The sequence below is a fragment of the Eretmochelys imbricata genome, chromosome 1, assembly GCF_965152235.1.
Source record: "Eretmochelys imbricata isolate rEreImb1 chromosome 1, rEreImb1.hap1, whole genome shotgun sequence".
Classification (NCBI taxonomy): domain Eukaryota; kingdom Metazoa; phylum Chordata; order Testudines; family Cheloniidae; genus Eretmochelys; species Eretmochelys imbricata.
This window is the reverse complement of record NC_135572.1, coordinates 275,465,613-275,487,093: the sequence shown is the minus strand read 5'-3', so window position 1 is coordinate 275,487,093 and position 21,481 is coordinate 275,465,613. Positions and strand designations below refer to the sequence as shown.

The window sequence follows — 21,481 nt, the reverse complement described above, 5'->3', positions numbered from 1 at the left end:
GGTTTGGGGCAGGGACTGCATCTTTCTATGTGTTTTAAGAACACATACCAAGTGGGGCCCTAATTCTGTGTGAGGTCTCTGTGCTACTATATTATAAGCCGTAGATAATGTAATTAGATAAATAGTTAATGACTTCAATTTAAATACAACACATTTTCTTCAAATGTAGCTAATGCACAAGTTTAAAGAGAGCTAACTATTGGAGCAGTTTTAAAGGGTAACTTACGTTTATTAAGCATGAAGGACACAGAGAAACTTAAGATGCTAATTTCAATTTGTAATTTTTAATATACTGTAGCTCAAAAATGTAAGTTTTTTTCTGATTTAGCTAATAATAATGGATTCTTCTTCGACTTCAGAGTAAACTTAGCAAATTTTAGGTCATACTAACTTTACTAGCCAAAGTTTTTGGGGATGTGGATGTGAGCTAAAATAAGGTGTATAATATATCTCAGTTTTAACCTTAAATAGACAACCTTAAATGCCACTTGTCCATAATACAACTTGCTGAAGCTGCTAATGGCCGGAAATAATTACGAATAAAGACTGATAACCTGTTAACTTCAATATCCAGTTTCAAACAACTTTAAAAAATGTCAATGCAAGAGGCTGAAGATGAGAGCGAATTAGTGACTTGAAGGATTATAATAAGAAGCTAGAGAGCAAGACTCTGGACTACTTAAGAATACAAAATATCAAGGAGATAAATTCAAGAGCCTTGAACAAGTCAATAAGAAATAATGTAGGGATTATAGGCCTCTACATGAATCCATGAAAGGCAAAGAGGAGTTGGAATTTGTAAAGGACCTAGATATTTTTCAATCTTTCTGTATCCTACCTAGGGTATTAGAGAAAAGCAAAGCACAGTACACAACAATTAACAGTTAAATTCTCACTAAATTACATAATATTTTTTCAGTGAAAATGCAAAAATGAAAAGTCATTGGATGGACACAGAAATAAATGAAAATAAAAATGACTTGAAATTTATATTGAATTCTCTGTTGAATTTACTGTATAAAGTTTGAATATTTCATACAGTGAGAAAAGATATTCTGGCAATAAGTTATTGAAAAGTTTGAAATTAAGTAAATGAGCACTTTATAGTTCTGTCACATACACACACAACACTTTTTACCTCACCTAAAAACACAATCATTACATACTAAACGAAACTTAACACTCCCTCCCCAGCAATATGCTGCTTTTCATGTTTTCATTATAACAATTCCCTCTGTCCCTCTCTTAATCGTTATTGAGCAAATTCTTGATAATTTTCTTTATTCTTAATAGTCTTTATTCATGTGCTTAGATTTTGAAATTCACATTGCTAGTATGATCACACTGCACCTTTAAGTGGGGGGATGGAATTTTTCCCTTACCACCAGTTTGACCTAGGTGGAGTTGGGTTTTTTTTTTTGCCTTTCCCACAGTGGGATCAGGGAGGGCTTTGTTCATGTGTGGCATGAAGGGAGGTAGGCTATGTGTTGCAACTCATTATATAAGTGGGGTGGATGTCCAGTGTGGGTACTCCATAGGGAAGGTATATAGTGATTGGATAAAAATGGCCTGGTAAAGGACTTGAAAGGAAAAGTTGGTTAAAGGAACAGAATGGGGGGGGGGGCGGGGAAGCTTCGGGGACTCCTGTGATTGGTACTGCAGAGATCCAACCCCCCTTTCTTATCACCATCACGTTAAAGTGGGCTAAGTCCCAGGAATGGGTGGGCGGGGAGACCTGGATAGAAAAAGATGGGGGTAAGGGCTTGTGGAAGCCCCCCAAGAAGTTATTAAATGAACATGGGGTTACTTGCACTGTACACTTTTATCTGCTGGGTAGTCCAAGACATCTAATAATAAAGTTGTGGCCTGATTAAAACCATATGTAATGTCTCCTGTCCTTGTGGTATAGCCGGACAACTTACTTGATGGAACACTCATACAAAATGTGCATGCATATTTGATGCATGAATTATGCGTTCTATTTTTTTAAAGTTTGTTTGGAAAATGTTTCTTTTTAATGTTATTTCTGTTACTATTATATGTTTGTGCAGTAGAGTTCTTAATACAAATGCAAGTTACTTTACAAATGAGCAAATAATACTCTTCTTATTGATAAAATTCTGTTGGCACATGATGCAGTTGACACAGGCCACTTTCTTTGTGTTTATCTACTTCTGCTTAATAGTTTGCCCACAAGCACTGGTAAGGAGGAGAGCAGGAATTCCTTGCATATCCTATATCAGAGGATCAAGTTTCCATTATCTTACCTCAGTAAAGAACTCCTGTGAAACAAGTTTGTGTTTTTTGAAGTACTTCTAGAGCATCTACTGCTTTCAAAAATGTGTAGTCTGCTCTTGGGTGAGCTTGAGTTAATATGCAAACTAGATGCCATTAACTTGGGTTTGAATAGAGACTGGGAGTGGCTGGGTCATTACACGTATTGAATCTATTTCCCTAAATTAAGTATCCTCACACCTTCTTGTGAACTGTCTAAATGGGCCATCTTGATTATCACTACAAAAGTTTTTTTCTCCGGCTGATAATAGCTCATCTTAACTAATTAGCCTCTCACAGTTTGTATGGCAACTTCCAACTTATCTGTATGTATATATATATCTATCTTCTTACTATATGTTCCATTTTATGCATCCGATGAAGTGGGCTGTAGCCCATGAAAGCTTATGCTCTAAAAAATTTCTTCGTCTCTAAGGTGCCACAAGTACTCCTGTTCTTTTTGCGGATACAGACTAACACGGCTGCTACTCTGAAACCTTAGGTTGAATGTTTTCCTTTCCTCTGGATACCCTATGTTATCCCTCATTCACTAACTTCTTCCTCTGTCTTTCTCTTCTTGCTGTCTGTCTTTTCTTACAACACTTTGTAGAAATGTTAAATATATAATGTTATGGCAGGAGGCACCAGATGGTGCTGTTACACATTGTCTTAAGTTATTTTTCTTAGTATGTGAGCAAATCTCTAGTATTTGAAGAATGCTGAATTGTTGTTCGTTTGGTTCAGTATTCATTGGAGCGCAGCTGTGACTGATAGCAAAGTTTGCTCTCTGCTTTATTCACTATATTTGGAGACAATTAGTGGAACAGAGAAACTCTCTGCAAACAGTCTACTGGTTTGTGAGTTGAAATTTCTGGAAGAAAGGGATTACCTGCATGCTCTTTATGATTGTCTCTGTTCCAGGACTGGTGTATGTATCTAAATAAAGCAAATTACACTTAGCCCTGGTCTACACTAGGAGTTGAGGTCGAATTTAGCAGCGTTAAATCGATTTAACCCTGCACTCGTCCACACAACGAAGCCCTTTTTTTCGATTTAAAGGGCTCTTAAAATTGATTTCCTTACTCCACCCCCGACAAGGGGATTAGCGCTGAAATCGGCCTTGCCAGATCGAATTTGGGGTACTGTGGACACAATTAGACAGTATTGGCCTCCAGGAGCTATCCCAGAGTGCTCCGTTGTGAGCGCTCTGGACAGCACTCTCAACTCAGATGCACTGGCCAGGTAGACAGGAAAAGGCCCGCGAACTTTTGAATTTCAATTTCCTGTTTGGCCAGCGTGGCAAGCTGCAGGTGAGTGCAGAGCTTATCAGCAGAGGTGACCATGACCGAGTCCCAGAATAGCAAAAGAGCTCCAGCATGGACCGAACTGGAGGTACGGGATCTGATCGCTGTATGGGGAGAGGAATCCGTGCTATCAGAACTCCGTTCCAGTTTTCAAAATGCCAAAACATTTGTCAAAATTTCCCAGGACATGAAGGACAGAGGCTATAACAGGGACCCGAAGCAGTGCCGTGTGAAACTTAAGGAGCTGAGGCAAGCTGACCAGAGAGGCAAACAGCCGCTCTGGGTCAGAGCCCCAAACATGCTGCTTCTATGATGAGCTGCATGCCGTTTTAGGGGGTTCAGCCACGACTACCCCAGCCGTGTTGTTTGACTCCTTCAATGGAGATGGAGGCAACATGGAAGCAGGTTTTGGGGACGAGGAAGATAGTTCACAGCAAACAAGTGGAGAAACCGGTTTTCCTGACAGCCAGGAACTGTTTCTCACCCTGGACCTGGAGCCAGTACCCCCCGCCGCCCCGAACCCACCCAAGGCTGCCTCCCGGACCCACCAGGTGGAGAAGGGACCTCTGGTGAGTGTACCTTTTAAAATAGTATAATATGGTTTAAAGCAAACATGTTTAATGATTAATTTGCCCTGGTATTCGCGGCTCTCCTGGATGTACTCTCAAAGCCTTTGCAAAAGGTTTCTGGGGAGGGCAGCCTTATTCCGTCCACCATGGTAGGACACTTTACCACTCCAGGCCAGTAGCACGTACTCGGGAATCGTAGAACAAAGCATTGCAGTGTATGTTTGTTGTTCAAACAACATGTTCTTTATCTCTCTGTGTTATCTTCATGAGAGTGATATCATTCATGGTCACGTGGTTGAAATAGGGTGCTTTTCTTAAGGGGACATTCAGAGGTGCCCATTCCTGTTGGGCTGTTTGCTTGTAGCTGAGCAGAAATGTTCCCCTCTGTTAGCCACGGGGAGGGTGGAGGGTTGAGGGGGTAGCCATGCGGTGGGGGGAGGCAAAATATGACCTTGTAACGAAAGCACATGTGCTATGTATGTAATGTTAACAGCAAGGTTTACCCTGAAAGAGTGTAGCCACTGTTTTATAAAATGTGTCTTTTTAAATACCGCTGTCCCTTTTTTTTTTCTCCACCAGCTGCATGTGTTTCAATGATCACAGGATCTTCTCCTTCCCAGAGGCTAGTGAAGATTAGAAAGAAAAAAAAAACGCACTCGTGATGAAATGTTCTCTGAGCTCATGCTGTCCTCCCACACTGACAGAGCACAGACGAATGCGTGGAGGCAAATAATGCCAGAGTGCAGGAAAACACAAAATGACTGGGAGGAGAGGTGGCGGGCTAAAGAGAGTAAGTGGCGGGCTGAAGAGAGGGCTGAAGCTGAAAGGTGGCAGCAGCGTGATGAGAGGAGGCAGGATTCAATGCTGAGGCTGCTGGAGGATCAAACTAATATGCTCCAGCATATGGTTGCGCTGCAGGAAAGGCAGCAGGAGCACAGACCGCCGCTACAGCCCCTGTGTAACCAACTGCCCTCCTCCCCAAGTTCCACAGCCTCCTCACCCAGACGCCCAAGAATGCGGTGGGGGGCCTCCGGCCTCCCAGCCAATCCATCCCAGAGGATTGCCCAAGCAACAGAAGGTTGGCATTCAATAAGTTTTAAAGCTTTAAACTTTTAAAGTGTTGTGTGGCCTTGTCCTTCCCTCCTCCACCACCCCTCCCGGTGCTTCTCTCCTCCACCACCCCTCCCGGGCTACTTTGGCAGTTATCCCCCTATTTGTGTGATGAATTAATAAAGAATGCATGAATGTGAAGCAACAATGACTTTATTGGCTCTGCAAGCGGTGATCGAAGGGAGGAGGGGAGGGTGGTTAGCTTACAGGGAAGTAGAGTGAACCAAGGGGCGGGGGGTTTCATCAAGGAGAAACAAACAGAACTTTCACACCATAGCCTGTCCAGTCATGAAACTGGTTTTCAAAGCTTCTCTGATGCGCACCGCACCCTCCTGTGCTCTTCTAACCACCCTGGTGTCTGGCTGCGTGTAACCAACTGCCAGGCGATTTGCCTCAACCTGACACCCCATCATAAATGTCTCCCCCTTACTCTCTCAGGTATTGTGGAGCGAACAGCAAGCAGTAATAACAGTGGGAATATTGGTTTCACTGAGGTCTAACCAAGTCAGTAAACTGCGCCAGTGTGCTTTTAAACATCCAAATTACATTCTACCATCATTCTGCTCTTGCTCAGCCTGTAGTTGAACAGCTCCTGACTACTGTCCAGGCTGCCTGTGTATGGCTTCATGAGCCATGGCATTAAGTGGTAGGCTGGGTCCCCAAACATACAGATAGGCATTTCAACGTCCCCAACAGTTATTTTCTGGTCTGGGAATGAAGTCCCTTCCTGTAGCTTTTGAAACAGACCAGAGTTCCTGAAGATGCGAGCGTCATGTACCTTTCCCAGCCATCCCACGTTGATGTTGGTGAGACGTCCCTTGTGATCAACCAGTGCTTGCAGCACTATTGAAAAGTACCCCTTGCGGTTTATGTACTCGCCGGCTTGGTGCTCCGGTGCCAAGATAGGGATATGGGTTCCGTCTATGGCCCCACCAGAGTTTGGGAATCCCATTGCAGCAAAGCCATCCACTATGATATGCACATTTCCCAGGGTCACTACCCTAGATACCAGCAGAACTTTGTTTGCGTGGGCTACTTGCATCACATCAGCCTGCACAGTAGATTTGCCCACTCCAAATTGATTCCCGACTGACCGGTAACTGTCTGGCTTTGCAAGCTTCCACAGGGCTATTGCCAGTCGCTTCTCAACTGTGAGGGCTGCTCTCATCTTGGTATTCTTGCGCCTCACGGCAGGGGAAAGCAAGTCACAAAGTTCCATGAAAGTGTCCTTACTCATGCGAAAGTTTCCAGCCACTTGGAATCGTCCCAGACCTGCAACGCTATGCGGTCCCACCAGTCTGTGCTTCTTTCCCAAGCTCAGAATCGGTGTTCCACGGCATGAACCAGCCCCATTAGCACCATGATGCCCCCATTGCCAGGGCCCGTGCTTTGAGAGAAGCCTGTGTCCATGTCCTCATCGCTCTTGTCACCGCGCTGACATCGCCTACTTGCCCGGTTTTGCTTTGCCAGGTTCTGGTGCTGCATATACTGCTGGATAATGTGCATGGTGTTTAATGTGCTCCTAATTGCCAAAGTGATCTGAGCGGGCTCCATGCTTGCTGTGGTATGATGTCTGCACAGAAAAAAGGCGCGGAACGATTGTCTGCCGTTGCTCTGACGGAGGGAGGGGCGACTGACGACATGGCTTACAGGGAATTAAAATCAACAAAGGGGGTGGCTTTACATCAAGGAGAAACAAAAACAACTGTCACACAGAATGGCCCCCTCAAGGATTGAACTCAAAACCCAGGGTTTAGCAGGCCAATGCTCAACCCAGTAAGCTATCCCTCTCTCTGGTATTTCAGGCAGGACTGAATCTCCATTAAAGTTTTCACGGTGCCCCTGACAGACCTCACCAAAACGATTGTCGGCCATTGATTTCACGGAGGGAGGTAGGGAGGGAGGGGGGAAGCAAATGAATACAAAACAAATCTGGTCTATTTCTTATTTTGATCCACTCCATCTATCTTTTACATCTTTGGCTGGCAGCAGTCGGTGCAATAGGACTGCTAGCCATCCTCATCTCCTGCCTGCTCACCATAAGATGGTACAATAGGACTGCCTGCAGGAGTAAAGCGAATGACCGGTTGAGTCACTCCTAATGTAGTCCCTGCGCCCATGTCTGCCCAGGCGCTCCTGACCGAACTTACAGAGGCGGCCAGGAATACCTCGGACACAATGACGATGGTGTTCAGGCCTATTGCACTGTCTGCTGCCACAAGGCAATGGGTTGCTGCTGCTGTGTAGCAATGCAGTACCCCGTCTGCCAGCACCCAGGAGACATATGGTGACAATGAGCTGAGCGGGCTCCATGCTTGCCGTGGTATGGTGTCTGCACAGGTAACTCAGGAAAAAATGCGCGAAACGATTGTCTGCCATTGCTTTCACAGAGGAAGGGAGCGAGGGAGGGCCTGACGACGTATCCAGAACCACACGCGACAATGTTTTTTTGCCCCATCAGGCATTGGGATCTGAACCTAGAATTCTAATGGGCGGCGGAGACTGCGGGAACTGTGGGATAGCTACCCACAGTGCAACACTCTGGAAGTCAACGCTAGCCTCGGTACTGTGGAAGCACTCCGCTGAGTTAATGCACTTAGAGCATTTTGTGTGGGGACACACACAATCGACTATATTAAAAACAATTTCTAAAAAAGACTTCTATACATTTGACCTAATTTTGTAGTGTAGACATACCCTTAGAATCCACCTAGACTCTGTGTACTGACTTCTCCTCCGCTAGGAAGATGATTTGCAAAGCCCCAGAATTTTACTACTGCTTGGCAAAGACTGTTGTCCAAAACAGGACACTAGTGTCAGAAGAAGGGGCAATAATAATATGAGTGGGAGAAACTACTTCCTCTCTCTTTTGCATTGTATACTTACATAATACTCAAAAATCACTCCAAAAATGTTGTCTGTCTGGTTCTGAAGATGGACTTTTAGGCTCTCAGGCTGAATCTTACAATGCCCTTAATGCAGGAGCATAGTCTCAGCAGTATCCGGCATGGTCCATGAAAAAGTAATTAATCATTCTCTTCTGGCCCTGGAACTCAGCATCCCCTTTGCTCTGTGTAGGTCCTTAGGATGTTAATTCTATTCTAACAATTAAAAGTGTTAGCAGTAGTAACTCATTATTTGCCTTCGGGTGCTGGCTTTGGAGCTATGGACCCTTTCAGTGATTATTTTATTGTCCTCTAGCATCCCATGAGGTGTCTGCAAAAGCTATTTTAATTCAAATGATGGGGGGTTAAACTTTTAGGACATGCCCCCCGCCCTCCCAAAAGCCCACAAACAGCTAAATTTTATCATAGAATCGTAGAATATCAGGGTTGGAAGGGACATCAGGAGGTCATCTAGTCCAACCGCCTGCTCAAAGCAGGACCAATCCCCAATTAAATCATCCCAGCCAGGGCTTTGTCAAGCCTGACCTTAAAAACTTCTAAGGAACGAGATTCTACCACCTCGCTAGGTAACGCATTCCAGTGTTTCACCACCCTCCTAGTGAAAAAGTTTTTCCTAATATCCAACCTAAACCTCCCCCACTGCAACTTGAGACCATTACTCCTTGTCCTGTCCTCTTCTACCACTGAGAATAGTCTAGAACCATGTTTGTTTATGTTTGTTTAAATGTTGTTTAAAACCATGTTTGTTATGTTTGTTTCTATTATCTAAATTACCCAGTTTTTACTGTAAGCTAGACCCTTGTGCTGCTAGCATTGTGGTTTCAGGGTTTGAAGCCTGTAGGTTGTCATATACTCTGGTTATGTATGTATCATTTTGGGCTAATCTTTTCAGGTGAATATCCAGTTTTACTGAGAGTCTGTGCAAAATAGCATTTGTGGTTTCAGAAGATTCATATATTATTCTTTTACCTTACTATAAAATCACAGTGGGCCAATCTGTGAAGCCCTTTCTCAACCTGGGGAGAAATCTGTGTGAATAAACTTATGGAACTTAATGTAACTACTTGAGTGAGTAGATGCTCGCCATTGTGAATAAGGGCTTGGATACGAAGTTTTGCTACGCTTGGTGCTACTGAAGGTACATTCGGATGGGTCAGATGAAAGGGATGTCATTTACATTTCACAAGAGAATATTCTCTAACTAAGATCCTGAGCTCTTCATTGTGAGAAGCCTCACGTGGTGGTTTTCAGCAATTGTTCATCTGCTCCAAGGACACTTTCATGTAGGGTTCTATTGTGTCACGTCTTCTGTTCAAGATGTATATGATGATGTGGGGAGAAGGCTTGTAAATCGGAGGGCTCAGTGTACTCTACATTTTAGTTTCTACTCTCATGCTAGTGCAGTAGATTGAATGACCTGGTGTCTGCATGAGATTATGTATTGGATAAGGCTAGCTGAAGATCATTGCAGACAAGGCTAAAGTAATATTGGTATGTTTGGGTTAAAGTATGTTATCTCTCAGCCAAAGGAGGATTACGGTTTTGCGGGGCCCTGGGCCAGTGCAAGTGGGGGCCCGTCCTCACTCCTTCCACCTGCAGTCCGCCCTCTTCTGCCCTCCCCCTGGTATTCCTGCCAGGGAAATGGGGTCAGGGTGCGGGGGCTTCCCTGCCCCGCCCCCCATCATGCGCTTCTGTCGGGGTACAGGGGCTTCCCCCAATCCCTGGCAGGAGCACCGAGCAGGGTGCAGGGGTGCCCATTTTTCCAGGGCCCTCCAATTGTCCAAGGCCCCTGGGCATGGGCCCTGTTGACCCAGTGGCTAATCTGTCACTGCTCTCAACCCAAATATATTTCTTACACTATATGCTGGAGGGGTTAGATAAGGTATTATTATGACATCATCGCTTGGCTGGGCCAATAAATATAAGTAGTGGTAAAAGCAGTTTACTGTAATTTCATTGTGTGCCTACAGCACACAGGTACTTCAATTGTGAAGTTAACACAATAAAAATAATAGAAATGACAGATCAGAATATTTCATTGAAGAGGCAAGGTTATATATAAAAAATACGGATTTAAAAGGGGCAAAAGAAAAAAGCCATCTATGTCTCTCTTCCCTCCCTCTACCCCTGTGCTCGCACACTTGGAGAGTTATTTGCTAATTTACAGCACAAACAAGCGTTAAAACTTCCTGGCCTAGTGCCTGCTGCTGGAACCAGCCTTCTGTCTGCTCCCTAGTTACTTCTAACCATGTCTGAGCTGTACTAGAAGAGGGATCTTTTGGCTGTTGCACTACAGGAAGAGGTTACACCTAATTCCATACCCAAAACATTAAAAACCAAAAATAAACCCAATAATGAAATGAAAAATAACCCACAGTTAATCTCCACAAGTTAATAACCCACAGTTAATCTGCAAACTGATCAGCTAACTCACCATCACTGCTTTTTAATATAACACATTTTTTTTATTTAATTTGTCGTGAACCATAATGCCTACAAGAAAATGGCCAGTGAGTTTCTAAATTACAGTCCCAAAAGGCTACAGACCTAAAGTGCAAAGTTATAGTCTCTCATTCTCCTCAGTTATAAGATGCATCAGTTTGTGTCTGTACCTCGATTTAAAAGAGCCCTGGGCTGCCAGGAGGGGGACTCAGTGTAAATAGATTTTCATCTCATTGACTCTACTGTCAGACCTGCATAATGTCACACATCTGGTAGTCCTGTCATACCTGCCCACAAAAGTACGTCAGTCATGAGAAAGGGAGACATCATGTACAGAATACCCTTTGGCCTATGGGAAGCTTCACTGGTTTAGGAGCCTGGAGATCATGGTTTCTGGTTGCACATCTTCTTTTAATCTTTCTGTGCAGTTCATATTATTGCTGACCAAGGCCTATCATAGAATAACAGAGTTGGAAGGGACCTCTGGAGGCCATCTAGTCCAACCCCCTGCCCAGAGCAGGACTAATCCCAACTAAATCATCCCAGCCAGGGCTTTGTCAAGCCTGACCTTAAAAACTTCTAAGGAAGGGGATTCCACCACCTCCCTAGGAAATGCATTCCAGTGTTTCACCACCCTCCTAGTGAAAAAGTTTTCCCTAATATCCAACCTTAACCTCCTTCACTGCAACTTGAGACCATAACTCCTTGTCCTGTCATCTGCTATCACTGAGAATAGTCTAGATCCATCCTCTTTGGATCCACCTTTCAGGTAGTTAAAAGCAGCTATCGAATCCCCCCTCATTCTTCTCTTCCGTAGACTAAACAATCCTAGTTCCCTCAGCCTCTCCTCATAACTCATGTGTTCCAGTCCCCTAATCATTTTTGTTGCCCATCGCTGGACTCTCTCCAATTTATCCACATCCTTCTTGTAGTATGGAGCCCAAAACTGGATACAGTACTCCAGATGAGGCCTCACCAATGTCGAATAGAGGGGAGCGATCACGTCCCTCGATCTGCTGGCAATGTCCCTACTTATACATCCCAAAATGCCATTGGCCTTCTTGGCAACAAGGGCACATTGTTGACTCATATCCAGCTTCTCGTCCACTGTCACCCCTAGGTCCTTCTCTGCAGAACTGCTGCCTAGCCATTCGGTCCCTAGTCTGTAGCGGTGCATTGGATTCTTCCGTCCTAAGTGCAGGACTCTGCACTTGTCCTTGTTGAACCTCATCAGATTTCTTTTGGCCCAATCCTCCAATTTGTCTAGGTCCCTCTGTATCCTATCCCTACCCTCCAGCGTATCTACCACTCCTCCCAGTTTAGTGTCATCCGCAAACTTGCTGAGGGTGCAATCCACACCATCCTCCAGATCATTAATGAAGATATTGAACAAAACCAGCCCCAGGACCGACCCTTGGGGCACTCCGCTAGATACCGGCTGCCAACTAGACATGGAGCCATTGATCACTACCCGCTGAGCCCGACAATCTAGCCAACTTTCTACTCACCTTGTAGTGCATCCATCCAGCCCATACTTCTTTAACTTGCTGACAAGAATACTGTGGGAGACCATGTCAAAAGCTTTGCTAAAGTCGAGGAATAACATGTCCACTGCTTTTCCTTCATTCACAGAACCAGTTATCTCATCATAGAAGGCAATTAGATTAGTCAGGCATGACTTTCCCTTGGTGAATCCATGCTGACTGTTCCTGATCACTTTCCTCTCATCTAAGTGCTTCAGAATTGATTCCTTGAGGACATGCTTCATGATTTTTCCGGGGACTGAGGTGAGGCTGACCGGCCTGTAGTTCCCAGGATCATCCTTCTTCCCTTTTTAAAAGATGGGCACTACATTAGCCTTTTTCCAATCTTCTGGGACTTCCCCCGATCGCCATGAGTTTTCAAAGATAATGGCCAATGACTCTGCAATCACATCCGCCAATTCCTTTAGCACTCTCGGATGCAACGCATCCGGCCCCATGGATTTGTGCACGTCCAGTTTTTCTAAATAGTCCCGAACCACTTTTTCCTTCAGAGAGGGCTGGCCACCTCCTCCCCATGCTGTGCTGCCCAGTGCAGTAGTCTGGGAGCTGACCTTGTTTGTGAAGACAGAGGCAAAAAAAGCATTGAGTACGTTAGCTTTTTCCACATCCTCTGTCACGAGGTTGCCTCCCTCATTTAGTAAGGGGCCCACACTTTCCTTGGCTTTCTTCTTATTGCCAACATACCTGAAGAAACCCTTCTTGTTACTCTTAACATCCCTCGCTAGCTGCAGCTCCAGGTGTGATTTAGCCTTTCTGATTCCATTCCTACATGACCGAGCAATATTTATATACTCATCCCTGGTCATTTGTCCAATCTTCCACTTCTTGTAAGCCTCTTTTTTGTGTTTAAGATCAGCAAGGATTTCACTGTTAAGCCAAGCTGGTTGCCTGCCATATTTACTATTCTTTCGACACATCAGGATGGTTTGTCCCTGTAACCTCAATAAGGATTCTCTAAAATACAGCCAGCTCTTCTGGACTCCTTTCCCCCTCATGATATTCTCCCAGGGGATCTTGCCCATCAGTTCCCTGAGGGAGTCAAAGTCTGCTTTTGTGAAGTCCAGGGTCCGTATTCTGCTGCTTTCCTTTCTTCTTTGTGTCAGGATCCTGAACTCGACCATCTCATGGTCACTGCTTCCCAGGTTCCCATCCACTTTTGCTTCCCCTACTAATTCTTCCTGGTTTGTGAACAGCAGGTCAAGAAGAGCTCCACCCCTAGTTGGTTCCTCCAGCACTTGCACCAGGAAATTGTCCCCTACATTTTCCAAAAACTTCCTGGATTGTCTGTGCACCGCTGTATTGCTCTCCCAGCAGATATCAGGATGATTGAAGTCGCCCATTAGAACCAGGGCGTGCAATCTAGTAGCTTCTGCGACTTGCCGGAAGAAAGCCTCGTCCACCTCATCCCCCTGATCCAGTGGTCTATAGCAGACTCCCACCACGACATTACCCTTGTTGCTCAGGCTTCTAAAATTAATCCAGAAACTCTCAGGTTTTTCTGCAGTTTCATACTTGAGCTCTGAGCAGTCATACTGCTTCCTTACATACAGTGCAACTCCCCCACCTTTTCTGGCCTCCCTATCCTTCCTGAACAGATTATACCCATCCATGACAGTACTCCAGTCATGCGAGTTATCCCACCAAGTCTCCGTTATTCCAATCACATCATAATTCTCTGACTTTGCCAGGACCTCCAGTTCTCCCTGCTTGTTTCCCAGGCTTTGTGCATTTGTATATAGGCACTTGAGATAACCCGCTGATAACCCCTTGTTCTCAGTATGAGGCAGGAGCCCTCCCCTCTCACACACTCCTGCTCGTGCTTCCTCCAGGTATCCCGCTTCCCCACTTACCTCAGGGCTTTGGTCTCCTTCCCCCGGTGAACCTAGTTTAAAGTCCTCCTCACTAGGTTAGCCAGCCTGCTCGTGAAGATGCTCTTCCCTCTCTTCGTTAAGTGGAGCCCGTCTCTGCCTAGCACTCCTCCTTCTTGGAACACCATCCCATGGTCGAAGAATCCAAAGCCTTCCCTCCGACACCACCTGCGAAGCCATTCATTGGCTTCCACGATTTGACGATCCGTACCCCGGTCTTTTCCTTCCACGGGGAGGATGGACGAGAACACCACTTGCGCCTCATACTCCTTTATCCTCCTTCCTAGAGCCACGTAGTCTGCAGTGATCCGCTCAAGGTCATTCTTGGCAGTATCATTGGTGCCCACATGGAAAAGCAGGAAGGGGTAGTGGTCCGAGGGCTTGATGAGTCTTGGCAGACTCTCCATCACATCGCGAATCTTAGCCCCTGGCAAGCAGCAGACTTCTCTGTTTTCCCGGTCAGGGCGGCAGATAGATGACTCAGTCCCCCTGAGGAGAGAGTCCCTGACCACCACAACCTGCCTCCTTCTCTTGGGAGTTGTGGTCGTGGAACCCCCAACCTTAGCACAGGGCATCTCATGCCTTTCAACTGGTGGAGTCTCCTTCTGCTCCCTTCCCCCAGACGTATCATCTGGGCCACTCCCCGCAATGGTACCTGTGGAGAGAACATGAAAACGGTTACTTACCTGTGTTCGCGTTGCTGGTACATGGACGTTCCCCCTTCTTCTTCTGGAGGTCACATGTTGCCAGATTTCTTCACTGTCCTCCTGTCCGTGCTGCGCAGCCTGCTCTGAATCTTCAGAACCTTGTGCCTGTAGAAGCATATCCTGACGTCTGTCCAGGAAATCTTCAGTTTCTCCTATGCAACGCAGGGTCGATACCTGTTGCTCCAGACCTTGAACCTTCTCTTCCAATATGGAGACCAGCTTGCACTTTGTACAGACAAAGTCGCTTCTGTCCTCTGGAAGAAAGACAAACATGGCACATCCAGTGCAGGTCACAACAGTTGAACACTCCCCATCCATATTACCTTCCTACCATGAGCTTCCTCAGGAGATGCAGTAATTACTCGGAGAAGTCGTTAGGGTGTAAGCCTCAGTGGGCTCACTCCAGGCGAACTCCCAGGCAAACTCCTGCTGTTTGCTGCTCTGCTTTCCCCCGCTGCTCAGCTGGTTCCCCGCCGCTCAGCTGGTTTGCGGAGCGCCGGCTTTTTTTAACTCACCCGTAACTCAGGAGGCTGGGAGCTATCATGCCCTTACTTCATAAAGAAGGCAAGAGAGAGGTTGCATAAGGTCACTTCAACGTCAGAGTTGGAAACGTGATGGTTTTGTATACCTTCAGTTTTGTTTGACTATTGCCTCTGTGCTTCCACACATTTGCACGTAGTCTGCCAAAGACCACACTTGCTTTGGAAATTCTGACGTTGTTTTCATCATTCATATGAACTGCACGTGAGTACGTACTGCCGAGGTAGGTGAACTTGTCCCTGCCTGGAGGGTTTGGCCATTCACTGGATAGTAGGCTGTACATAAGAGTTTCTTGGTGCAGACTAGTACATCACTTCTGTCTTCTCGATGATAATTATGAGACCAAAGTTGTCACAAGCTGAAGAGAAATAGTCCGTACTCCGCTGCATGTCAGACTCAGATTTGGCATTCAGGGAACAGTCATCAACAAAGAGAAGATCAAAAACAATCACTTCTTGTATCTTTGTCTTTTCCTGTAGTCTCCTCAAATTGAAGAGCTGGCTATCAGTCCAGTATCTGATGTGAATCCCTGTGTAACAGTCATGAAAGGCATCTGTAAGCATGGTAGAGAACATCATACTGAAGAGAGTTGTGGCCAACACACAGCCCTGCTTGACTCCATAGGTGCCTGGGAATGGTTCAGATGACTTGTTGTCCACAATGCGCGGGAGCATACCATCATGGAATTGCTGAACCATTGCGATGAATTTCTCCGGGCAACCGAATTTTGCTATGATCTTCTCCATGTGATGCTGGTAAATCAAGTGCCAGCTCAAGCCAAGGTCACAGGCATAGCTAAAAACTGGCAAACTCATAGCTGGAAACCAAACCAGCTTGCGACTAGGTTAGTTTAGTTCAAAATAGGTATTAATTTTATAGGACTGTATTTAGCGCTTAGACTCTATGAAATGCTTGTAAGTTGCTGCAGGCATTAATTTCACTTGTAATATCTGTCTCCCATGCTATGTGGTTATATGTAAGTTTTGCTTTATAACTTTGAAAATGTTTGCTCTGTACTTGTGAACAAGTCATGAGAATGATCCCCTCTGCGCATCAGAAGGACTATCAAAAATTCAGTGGACCAACATAGGACAAAAGCCTTGTTAATTGTCCCACCCACCCATGGAGGAGTACATGCAGAAGGCCTCGTACCATTGGTTTGAATACAAGAAGAGGGAAATAAAAACAGTGGACATGAAGATTTTTCATCTCTTTGCTGTTTGAACTCTTACAGGGCCAGAGACTCTAAACTGAAGTGAGAGTTCCCCCAGGGTTATCCCTGGGTTTGCCCTGAAAGACACTTTGAATTGTTAGATCACTGCAACTCTGTCACTCCTATGATTTAGGTTGCAATTCATTTGTGTGTATATGTCTGCTTCTTTTAACCTGTAAATAACTCTCTAAACTTTTATTAACTGGGACTAAGAAATAAGATAGTTTATTACAGGATTGGCTACAGGCGTTGTCTGTGGTATAAGATTTAGGGTACTAATTGATCTTGGGTAAGTGACTGGTTTCTTGGGGCTGAAAGCAACTAGAGTTGGGTGAAAATGGTCAGCCAAAGTAGATTTAGTGACCCTGAAAAGTTTCATGAATTTGTGTCAGTTTTGCCATATTGATCATATCAAAGAACCCTCTCATCCCACCCAAACAAAAAACAAAACAAAACAAAAATCTGAAAAAATAAAAATGTTTTGGTTTTTCAGTTTGAAATGACTTTTAATTTTGAAATTTCCTTCGCATTTATTTTTAATACATTAAAAACATTAAGCTCTTGAAATTGACTGAAAACATTTTGTTTGATGCCAAATGATTTTTTCCCCCCGATTATTTTGGAATTGCCAGTAAACCAAAAAATCCATTATTCACACAATTCCGCCTACAATTCCCTGCCAACTGACTGTGGTTAGCCAGGTGGCAAGCTGTAACTATTGCTCCAGAGTAGGGAACTTTCTTATTAAATTGTTACCTCATCCGTCCCTTCCCACCCTTCTGTTAAAAGATTGTAATGTTTTTGGAGAAGGGGACTGTGTTTGTACTTCACACCTGTACAGTGTCCGGCAGAAGGGACCCTCAGCCTGATGGGGGGCCTCTGGTTGCTTTCATAATACAAATAATGAATAAACCATGGGAGGCTCTTTGGGGTTACAAGCCATGTCAGCGAGCTCTTAGGCCTGTTGCCAAGCCTAATAGGTTTTCTAGGTGTGTGCATTGGGTAGTTGGCCCCCAAGGAGCCAACTAAGGCTTGCCAAACAAACATCTTAACTCTTGCAGGGAGAAAAACTCCTTGACAATTCTCCTATGGCTCATGTGTGGGAAGAGGTGAACTTTAGCTGCAAAAGAGGTTGAACATTCCCTGCTCTGCTGTCTGCCATGCCCTCTGCAGGATGTGGGAGTAATGGTCTAGCAGAAGATTGGGGGTTGGACTGCAGGACGGCACCCCCCAAAAACTAATTATTACTTATATAGTCAGCATGAATACAGGAAAATTCATGTATTAAAATGAAGTGTTAAAGCCACTGCTTATCATGGGTTTTGAAAATATATAATAATCTATGTTAAAATTCATGTAGAATCTTTAAAAATTATTTTTAGTTCGGTTAATTGATTGTAACAATAGATGTAGTCTTTACCTAAACTTGGCTTTAAACTCTGCACATATGCATGTGGGAAGGGAAATACTGTATACTACCTTTTGACAACCTAACATCTCTCCTCCACTTTAACATAGTTCTCATTTTAGTTAAAACAGTCAAAAGTACTACATGCAGTTTTGCTTTATAAAACTATTATGCATAACACTCGATTTTCCAAAGCTCGTCAACCTCCTATCTTGAAAGGCTTTTTAAATGTTGCATGCCTGTTTTCTTTTTTCCATATTTTTATTGCCGTGGATTAAAGTCAGGTTATTTTTATGCTCCCAGAACTCTGATTAGTTAGATTAGCAGAAGTGCTTTTGGTATTGATGATACCATTATATACTACACTAAACCCATTAATAAATTAACAGTGCAACTCGCCTGTTTATAAATGAGCTTTACTGGGGGTTGTTTAAAATGAAAAACAACACTGATTGCTTGTAATCTAATCCAGTGAGTTACACAGGTTTTTATGCATGTGAGGAAAAGACAATTAGTGCTACCTGAGAGGTTTTTATTTCCCAACTCGATTTTGAATGTAACAGAAATAATTTAGTTAAAAATAGCAATCTGGAATAACTGGTAATGAGCTTTGTGTAGAATAACAACTCATATGACCAGAAATCTTCATTTAAAAAAGTCACTTTTAATCCTTACTGTCTTCAGAGGTTTACTATATGTGCCTTTAGGCATAGTTATTCCTTTCTCCAGTGTCTCTAAAAAGAGTAATAAGTAAGGTTGTTTAAGCTGTGAATATCTATCATATTTCAAAATTTACTTGCATATTGATGGCTTGTCCTATAAACAAAAACTAGAATTTTCCTGCAACAATACGAGTTGAAATTTAGTTAGACAGCACAATTTCATAACAAAAGCCTGTAAACTGCAAAGTCGTGCAAGTCTTTATTTTTGTCTTTCCTTGTCAGCTTTTTGCATTGTTGATCGATTTGCTGTAGTGCTGCTGTCAGTAGTTTACCAATAGTCTGATAGGATCTCATGACTGGCATTTTGCCTTTTTAAAAACCATCTCCATTGCTACAGTAAAGAATTTGAACCTCTAAATCAGCTGTGATAGCTGCTAGCCTCTTTTATTGTTATTAATGTGCTAGTAGGAGAGGAATATTGAACAGTAATTAGGAGCCAGTAAATTGCTACTGGAATAAACTTGAAAAGGTCAGTTTCCAGGCAAGAAGCCTTTCATATATGTTATCTTTATTTTTCTTCTTATATCACATTCATTATTAATATAGCAACATCCATTTCATTTATATTGACAAATGCGGGTAAAAATGTTACTTTAGTTCATAGTCTAAAAGCAGTAGTAATTATGTGAAAGTCACACTGCAGCAAAGTACTTGCTACTAAATTTAATTTTAACCTTTGAATTTGTTGTTCCTGTTAACTTGTATTTTTTTTATTAAGTGTGGGAAGAAATTTCTGAGTATTTTTAAACATGTTTGTAAAGATTGTATTCTGTAAATCATGTATTCAAACTTTAGTCCATTTTTAAAGATTTAAAGATTTAAATTGGTGCCAAATAAACTTTAAATAAAGCTGAGAAAATTCACATGATGGGATGTGATGGCGGCTTTGAAAAAACTGACATCTTGGTTGATGGAAGACAATCTTAATGAATTCAGGAAATATTCCCAGAGAGAGAACATTCTCATAAAGGGAATGATGGTGTTGTGGAAAACATGAGAATGTATATATTTGGAAATCTTAAAATAAGCTTTAGACATTTAATCTGATATTTAATATTCATTCTTTCTTTCAATCCTTAGGTATTTATAAACAATAAATGGAACTTTGAAGTAAATGGAGTACTGAATAGCTTATTGCTTTGTTTTTCTAATAGGAATCCCTGTCAGGGTCTTGTTATGGACAATGCAAATTCTGGAGGAGTAGGCCAAGAATCAAATATATTTTCACATCTTCCTCTTCTGAATCTTCCTAAGGTAAATTTTCTTTTCAATAATATTAGTCTGTGTATGTGAGAATAGCATAGTTAGCTATCTGATGTATATTTCTACTGATTATTTTTTTATATTTTAAGCACTCTTTGCATATTTCACACAGATATATCCTTTGATGTCATCACAAATCTATACATTCTATATTAAATTAGCACAATTAAAAAAATTTTGTTTTCCTTAGGCCTCTTAATCCTGGTTTTCTTTTCAAGAGAAGAGGAAAAAAATAAATCAAACCCTGAAGTTAACAAGATGCCAGCTAAACATCGCTGCTTAATCACCTGCTTCTAATCTCTTCCCTAACTTTTGTTTACACATTGTAAACTCCTTAGGGAAGAGACATTGTCTATATATGGGTATGTGTCTGTGACATATCCACTACATTTTTGGTGCTATATAAATAACATTATGCTAAAAGGCAAAGCATGGTAGTAGGTATGTTTTGTTGCATAGCTTGTTCATTATGAAAATATCTTCTTTTACTTTCCAGTATTCATAAATCACATGCACATATGTGTACTGTGCTGGTAACAGTTGCTAGCGACTTTTGGCTACAAAATGGCAAAAATGCTGAGCTGTCCATAGCACCTGGTATGACCGATCGAATGCTCATTTGACTTTGCCTATGACAATTGTTTAATAGCTCACTTTACTTTCCAAAACTTCCCTCATGAGGAGACTTCCACCAGAAAACAGATACACATGTACATACGTATATGGTTCCAATACTATGCAATAATTATTTAAAAAGAAATATAAAACCCAAATTAAATATCTCATATGTAATTAGATATAAAACGTACATTTCTAAACCCAAGAAGCTTTTTCAAACCATGTGGTAATTCCATGACTTTCTATAAAAAAGACCTTGTATTTTATGAAACCCATCACCCTTTATTGTGTAGTTTCAGCTAACATCTCTGCTAGTACAGTAATGTCTTTTAACCGCCAAAACCTTTAATCCAGCATGGGTTTTCTTTCCAGAATCTAGCAGGATCATATCTGGATCCATGCATTCATTGTGTAATTTAAAACTTCACTGGTTGTAGGCAACTCAGGTTTCCCTAGTAACCCAACTGAACAAAAATTCTTTTGAATGAGTATCTTGTTTTAGCCATTTTAATAGCGACTGCAGGAATTCTGTCTCACAGAAAAATGGACATAAAGTATATATCCTTATTTTCCCACATCTTCTCCAAGACACCTCATGGTAGCTATGTGAAATCTTTCAATGAAGTGTAGAGTTCCTAAGCATTCTGTAAAGCAATCATAGTGGAGGCATCCTCCAGTTGTAGCTGAAATATTTCAGGCTTGGTTTCCATTGTTATAATGGATACACTCTGATTGCAAGCACTAAGGTATTCTACAGTATGTATGTATAAATGCCCAGTGACAAGCATGTGTTCAGATAAGTGAATGAAAAAAGATATTCAGTATTAGTAAAAGAAAGCTTGCTTCTGAGTTAATCTATTCAGATTCTTCCCATTATTAATTCTTTTGTTTAGTGTCTGTATTACAGGTAATATCTTTGGGGGTTTGGATTGTTCAGCCTCCCCTGCCTTTTATTTACATTTTATTTTTTTACTTTGTGATGACTGTTTTCAG

At 42.8% G+C, this 21,481-nt stretch overlaps 1 long non-coding RNA gene across 1 annotated transcript in view; it reads left to right on the top strand.

The window, feature by feature from the left end:
* Positions 1–21,481, top strand: part of LOC144259452 (uncharacterized) — a 202,130-nt gene that overhangs the window by 145,438 nt on the left and 35,211 nt on the right. Inside the window, exon 3 of the long non-coding RNA XR_013344844.1 lies at positions 19,762–19,861. This is a non-coding gene — a long non-coding RNA (uncharacterized LOC144259452). The remainder of the gene's footprint in view (positions 1–19,761; positions 19,862–21,481) is intronic.